Here is a 7,526-nt window from a genome sequence, read left to right as displayed (position 1 = left end):
AACTATTGACTCCCTCTTTTCTAGCACTTTAGACATGTCGCTCCTTTACGGTTAAAGAAGATGAAGGAAAACAGTCAGACACTGTGGTATATAGAGCACACTCGCGCCCTAAAGAGATTAGCCCAGAAAGTGGAGCGCAGCTGGAAGAAAATAAAACTAGAGGTATTTTGTATTGCATGGAGGGAAAGTACTTCTACATACAGAAAAGCCTTAAAAACTGCTAGATCTGCTTACTTTTTGTCAAAACAAACACAACCCCAGGTATTTATTCAATAAAATGGCTAAATTAACAAAAAATAAAGCATCAGCAGGCGCAGACATTTCCTAACAGCACAGCAGTAATGACTTTATGGACTTCTTTACTTCCAAGATCGATACTATTAGAGATACAATTATAACCATGCAGCTGTCAGCTACAGTATTGCATCAGACAATGTACTGTAGATTCCCTGAGGAACAATTCCAGTCATTCTCTGCTATAGGACAGGAAGACTTGTTAAATCATCTAAAGCAACAACATGTATGTTAGATCCTATACCATCTAAGCTACTAAAAGAGGTTCTTCCAGAAGTCATAGATCCTCTTCTAAATATCATTAATTCATCATTGTCATTTGGATATGTGACCCTGGACCACAAAACCAGTCTTAACTCGCTGGAGTATATTTGTAGCAATAGCCAAAAATACATTGTATGGGTCAAAATTATTGCCAAAAATCATTAGGATATTAAATAAAGATCATGTTCCATGAAGATATTTTGTAAATGTCCTACTGTAAATATATTAAAACTTAATTTTTGATTAGTAATATGCATTGCTAAGAACTTCATTTGGACAATTTAAGGCGATTTTCTCAATATTTTGATTTTATTTGCACCTTCAGATTCCAGATTTCCAAATATTGTTCTATCCTAACAAACCATACATCAATGGAAAGCTTATTTATTCAGCTTTCAGATTATGTATAAATCTCAATTTTAAAAAATTGACCCTTATGACTGGTTTTGTGGTCCATGGTCACGTATGTCCTGAAAACCTTCAAACTGGCTGTTATGAAGCCTCTCATTAAGAAAACACAACTTGATACTGGAGAATTTGTTAATTACAGACCAATCTCAAATCTCCATTTTCTGTCAAAGATACCAGAAAATGTCTCCTCACAACTATGTTCTTTCTTAGAGAAAAATGGTATCTGTGAGGATTTCCAGTGTATCTCTCTATTAGTGCTACTGGATCTTAGCACGGCATTCGACACTATCAACCACAACATTCTTTTGAATAGACTAGAAAATTATGTTGGCATTTGAGGAATTGCATTGGCATGGTTCAAATCATACTTATCTGACCGTCATCAATTCGTAGCAGTGAATGAAGAAGTATCATTTCGTTCACGAGTGCAGTATGGAGTACCACAAGGCTCAGTACTAGGGCCGTTGCTTTTCATGCTTTACATGCTACCCTTTGGGATATCATCAGGAAACATGGTGTTAGCTTTCACTGTTATGTTGATGATTCTCAGCTCTATATTTCTTCATGGCCCTACAAAACATACCAATTCGCAAAACTAATAGAATGCATGGCTGATATACAAAAACTGGATGACTAGTAATTTCCTACTGCTAAATTTTGAAAAAACAAAGGTTTTTATTTATCGGACCAAACAGGCAGTGTTGGGGGTAACGCATTACAAGTAACATGAGTTCCGTAATCAGATTACTTTTTCAAGTAACTAGTAAAGTAACGCATTTTTAATTTACAAGAAAATATCTGAGTTACTTTTTCAAATAAGTAACGCCAGTTACTTTGTTTTCCCATTTATTGACTGACAAGTCTCCTGTCCCCATGTTGAGAGAAATCGGAAGTACAGAGGCTTTGTGTGCGCTGTGTAAACCAGAGTATGTGAGCGGAGCGGAGCGGCGTAATTTTGAATGGAGCGAGAAGCTGATTTATTTTATTTTTTTAAGTCGGAGCGTCGTGGTTTTTATTCGCTCCAAGAGCGCATCAGTACCGCTTCATCACGAGCACAATTCATGCCAACGGCCTGTAATATAACTGCATATTTAGCATATTTAGCTAGCTTGATACGGCCACCCAGATCCAGTCCATATCCAGATCACTGCAATCACCTGTATCCAGTCCAGATGGTGGATCAGCACCTAGAGATGACCTCTACAGCCATGAATGTCAGTGGAGACCATGTCAATTAGATGAACCCTAGAGACACAGATCCCCTGTAAAGACCTCGTTGGCCATCGGCACAAGACCCCGAGAACCAGATGGGTCCTTTGCTCAATCTGATGTGTGTTGCAGCCTGGAATTAAACCACACCATGCTGGTTTTAATCTAGCCAAAGGAGAACTGGCCCCCGACTGAGCCTGGTTTCTCCCAAGGTTTTTTTTCTCCTTTTTTTGTCACCAGTGGAGTTTTGGTTCCTTGCCACTGTTGCCATTGGCTTGCTTAGTTGGGGACACAATTTCAGTCAACATTGTTGACTTGATTGCACAGACACTATTGGAAGAGAACTGAACTGAGCTGGACGATGACATCACTGAATCAACAATGAACTGACTTTAACTGATAAACTGATTGTTTTCTGTTGTCCTGTTGCATTATCAGCACACGTTTTTCCTGTTTAACACTGTAAAGCTGCTTTGAAACAATCTGTATTGTATAAAGCGATGCATTGTTGGTTTTGTAGAGATGCCTTTCAGGATTGTACATACTATATGGTGTCTCGCTCAAGGGAAAGTTTTTAGAAAGTTATTCACCGAGAGTTGGGTTCCCCTGCAGCGCCCCCACAGGATGGGAGAGTTATAGCAGAGGGTCTGAAGAAAGAAAGAAGAAGATAAATGGTGGTATTATTAATTATATTATATTGATAATTAATAAGTTTGCAAACTCTTGTACCACGGTTAAATGTCAAGTCATGGATGTTGCATTGTGGAATATAGTATTCCTCACAGTGTTTGTTCCTTCAAGCATTCAAGCAAATCTGGTCCATACATACAGAACATTTGCATACTGTGAAGTGTTCACACTGCATATGGCAATATAATATGAATACTATTTTGAACACTTAGAATCATGCTCTTTCCATGAATTACAGTACATCCCTCTGATTCAATAATAGCTCACCCTTTATGCTGTTGTGACAACAAATGACTCAACTCCTGTATGCTGTTTTGATGAAAAACAGATTGTTTTATTTAGCCGTGCTCTGTGATAAATTTTCCAGTGATCATATACCGTTTTATAATGTTTCGCTAACATTCCCGCTAAGTTATGAAAATTTTGTTTTTTAATGTTCTCTGGATGAAAAATGATTAAGGTAACATTATATCTGATCGTTTATAATTTCTATCAATTTACTTATGAATGTTCTTTGAATGTTCTTAAAAAATGATAAATTAATTTCCAACTAAAATGTTTCCGAAAAAAAAAACTTTCCTTGATCAATGTATAAATAATGTTTTTCTGCTAATCTTTCGAGAACATTATTAAAGATACTAATGAATAGAACAAATATTCTGTCAAAGTTACCGAAATAACGTTTGTTTATAACTTTGAGAGAACCTTGACAGAACGTTAGCCAAAGTTCTGAGAATGTTCTCTGTTAGCTGGGTATAAAATAGGCCTATCTGTTGTTTGTATCCCCAAAATGTTATAATTGTATTTCAATATACAGGTGCATCTCAATAAATTAGAATGTCGTGGAAAAGTTAATTTATTTCAGTAATTCAACTCAAATTGTTAAACTCGTGTATTAAATGAATTCAATGCACACAGACTGAAGTAGTTTAAGTCTTTGGTACTTTTAATTGTGATGATTTTGGCTCACATTTAACAAAAACCCACCAATTCACTATCTCAACAAATTAGAATATGGTGACATGCCAATCAGCTAATCAACTCAAAACACCTGCAAAGGTTTCCTGAGCCTTCAAAATGGTCTCTCAGTTTGGTTCACTAGGCTACACAATCATGGGGAAGACTGCTGATCAGACAGTTGTCCAGAAGACAATCATTGACACCCTTCACAAGGAGCCACAAACATTCATTGCCAAAGAAGCGGGCTGTTCACAGAGTGCTGTATCCAAGCATGTTAACAAAGTTGAGTGGAAGGAAAAAGTGTGAAAGAAAAAGATGCACAACCAACCGAGAGAACCGCAGCCTTATGAGGATTGTCAAGCAAAATCGATTCAAGAATTTGAGTGAACTTCACAAGGAATGGACTGAGGCTGGGGTCAAGGCATCAAGAGCCACCACACACAGACGTGTCAAGGAATTTGGCTACAGTTGTCGTATTCCTCTTGTTAAGCCACTCCTGAACCACAGACAACATCAGAGGCATCTTACCTGGGCTAAGGAGAAGAAGAACTGGACTGTTGCCCAGTGGTCCAAAGTCCTCTTTTCAGATGAGAGCAAGTTTTGTATTTCATTTGGAAACCAAGGTCCTAGAGTCTGGAGGAAGGGTGGAGAAGCTCATAGCCCAAGTTGCTTGAAGTCCAGTGTTAAGTTTCCACAGTCTGTGATGATTTGGGGTGCAATGTCATCTGCTGGTGTTGGTCCATTGTGTTTTTTGAAAACCAAAGTCACTGCACCCGTTTACCAAGAAATTTTGGAGCACTTCATGCTTCCTTCTGCTGACCAGCTTTTTGAAGATGCTGATTTCATTTTCCAGCAGGATTTGGCACCTGCCCACACTGCCAAAAGCACCAAAAGTTGGTTAAATGACCATGGTGTTGGTGTGCTTGACTGGCCAGCAAACTCACCAGACCTGAACCCCATAGAGAATCTATGGGGTATTGTCAAGAGGAAAATGAGAAACAAGAGACCAAAAAATGCAGATGAGCTGAAGGCCACTGTCAAAGAAACCTGGGCTTCCATACCACCTCAGCAGTGCCACAAACTGATCACCTCCATGCCACGCCGAATTGAGGCAGTAATTAAAGCAAAAGGAGCCCCTACCAAGTATTGAGTACATGTACAGTAAATGAACATACTTTCCAGAAGGCCAACAATTCACTAAAAATGTTTTTTTATTGGTCTTATGAAGTATTCTAATTTGTTGAGATAGTGAATTGGTGGGTTTTTGTTAAATGTGAGCCAAAATCATCACAATTAAAAGAACCAAAGACTTAAACTACTTCAGTCTGTGTGCACTGAATTGATTTAATACACGAGTTTCACAATTTGAGTTGAATTACTGAAATAAATGAAATAAAACTTTTCCACGACATTCTAATTTATTAAGATGCACCTGTACATACATGCGTGCCTATATATATTCATTTAGGCTTGTAAATATAAATTTATAGTAACAGTGCTAAAAGTAGTAAAAATCAAATGTATTATTTAAATTGTATTCAAATATAAACATTTCACTTGATCTCAGGTTTTGGAATTTCATATTCAATTTAAATTACAATTAAATATCAGGCTTTTTGGCATAAATTGACATGATGGCCACCCTGACGTAGGCAAAAAAAAAAAAACTTGTCCTAAGTGTATTTTATATATATATATAATTTAATTCCTTTTATTAAGTGTGAAAAAATGACTTGTGGTCCATTTAATTTTTGTTTGTGATGCAGAAACGTCCTTTTTGCAACAGATGGCAGGTTTAGTTCATCCTTCTCAGAGGGCTGCAGAGGAATCATCTCCATGCTCTCATGATGGACTGATGCTGCCCTCTTGTGTCCTGTACACAATAGACCAGAAACTGAAGCTTTATGAAAACAAGAACACTCTACATACAACCAAACAAACTCCTTGAACTTTCATGCTTCATTATGTTTATACATTAGGTGAAGAGTAAATTTTTTTAGCCACCTATTAACAACTTAAAAAGCATACAACAAAGTAAGCATCTAGCAGCAACAGGATACACTTTTGCAAAGTTGAAAAATAATATATAAAGTCTTTTCAGAGTACTGCTGCAGCTGTTCAGAAAATAACAATAATGAACTAGGACATATTTGATCGAATATATTTCTGATCAATGGACCACAAGTGTGTAGGTCTGATTTTGGCATTGGTAGGGACATAATGGCAGACAACAGAAATGTAATTGTTTGATCAAAATCATTCCTTGGGACAATTTAGTAGTCGCTGGATATTGGTACATGTCATAGCGTCTAAATTCTACACCCTTGAAAATCATAAGAAGCGATGTTTGACTTTGGAAACTATAGTTCTCCCCTTAAATATGAAGAGGTCAAACAACAGATTAATGAGTTACTCCAAATTTCACAAAAAGCTTATGGACATAATTATATTATTATAGATTGAGATATCATATTATATAAGTCAGACATTGAAGTGAGTTGCTGTTTTGTCTCTTCTGGTGAAGATATCACTCAATTGTTTGGAAATGTACCCACACAGAGAAACTTGGTCAGATTTTTTTTAATGTTCCCGATCTCATTTTGTAAGTGACTTTTCTTTCCGTTTTAAAGATGTTTTCTTTGAATTTTTTGACTACTCAAGAGAAAATACAGGAAAATATAACTTAATTAATTTGTGTTTCCTACTAGCTAAATTTCACAAACATAAAGAATAATCTGGCTCTAAACCTCTCTTTTCTTTATTCAAAGTTGAGCTAAACAAGTATATTGAAACTATCCAAAGTTCTGTTAATCCTTAAGAAGTGAAAACTGCATCTCTGTGTCCTCTTGAGGTAAAAAAAAAATCATGGTTACTATAGTTAGACCATTGTAACCACAAATGAACCATGGTTTTGCTACACTATGGTATTTGTAGTAAAACTGGTTATACAAAAAAAAAAAAAAGGTCACTACACTTACTATAATAAAACCATGGTTAATTTTCTACAGTATTTGTTTTTATGCTTTTTTTCTTTTTCTTTGTTTAGTTTTAATAACTGTATTGCCTTAATTATGTTTTGAATGGTTTACTAAAAAAATTAATCAGGAAAAAAGATTAGCGATCCGCGCTCCGAAAAAGATACCTACTCTGAAGTAGGTCAAGATCTGAATCAAATGATTCTTGAACCCGCTCCGAAGTCCCGATCCGAATCAAATGATACGCGAACCCGCTCCAAAGCCCCGATCTGAATTAAATTATTCTTGAACCCGCTCCGAAGTCCCGATCCGAATCAAATGATACGTGAACCCGCTCTGAAGTCCCAATCCGAATCAAATGATACGCGAACCCGCTCCAAAGCCCCGATCTGAATTAAATTATTCTTGAACCCGCTCCGAAGTCCCGATCCGAATCAAATGATACGTGAACCCGCTCTGAAGTCCCAATCCGAATCAAATGATACGCGAACCCGCTCTGAAGTCCCGATCTGAATCAAATGATTCTTGAACCCACTTCGAAGTCCCGATCCAAATCAAATGATTTGCGAATTCGCTCTGAAATCCCGAACTGAATCAAATGATTCTTCAATCCGCTCCGAAGTCCCGCTCCGAATCAAATGATACGCGAACCCGCTCTGAAGTCCTGATCCGAATCAAATGATTCTTGAACCCGCTCCGAAGTCCCGATCCGAATCAAATGAT

Source organism: Sinocyclocheilus grahami, unplaced genomic scaffold (assembly GCF_001515645.1).
Source record: "Sinocyclocheilus grahami isolate Dianchi unplaced genomic scaffold, SAMN03320097.WGS_v1.1 scaffold81.1, whole genome shotgun sequence".
In the NCBI taxonomy this organism is placed as follows: Eukaryota; Metazoa; Chordata; class Actinopteri; order Cypriniformes; family Cyprinidae; genus Sinocyclocheilus; species Sinocyclocheilus grahami.
Note: the sequence above shows the minus strand (reverse complement) of the source record.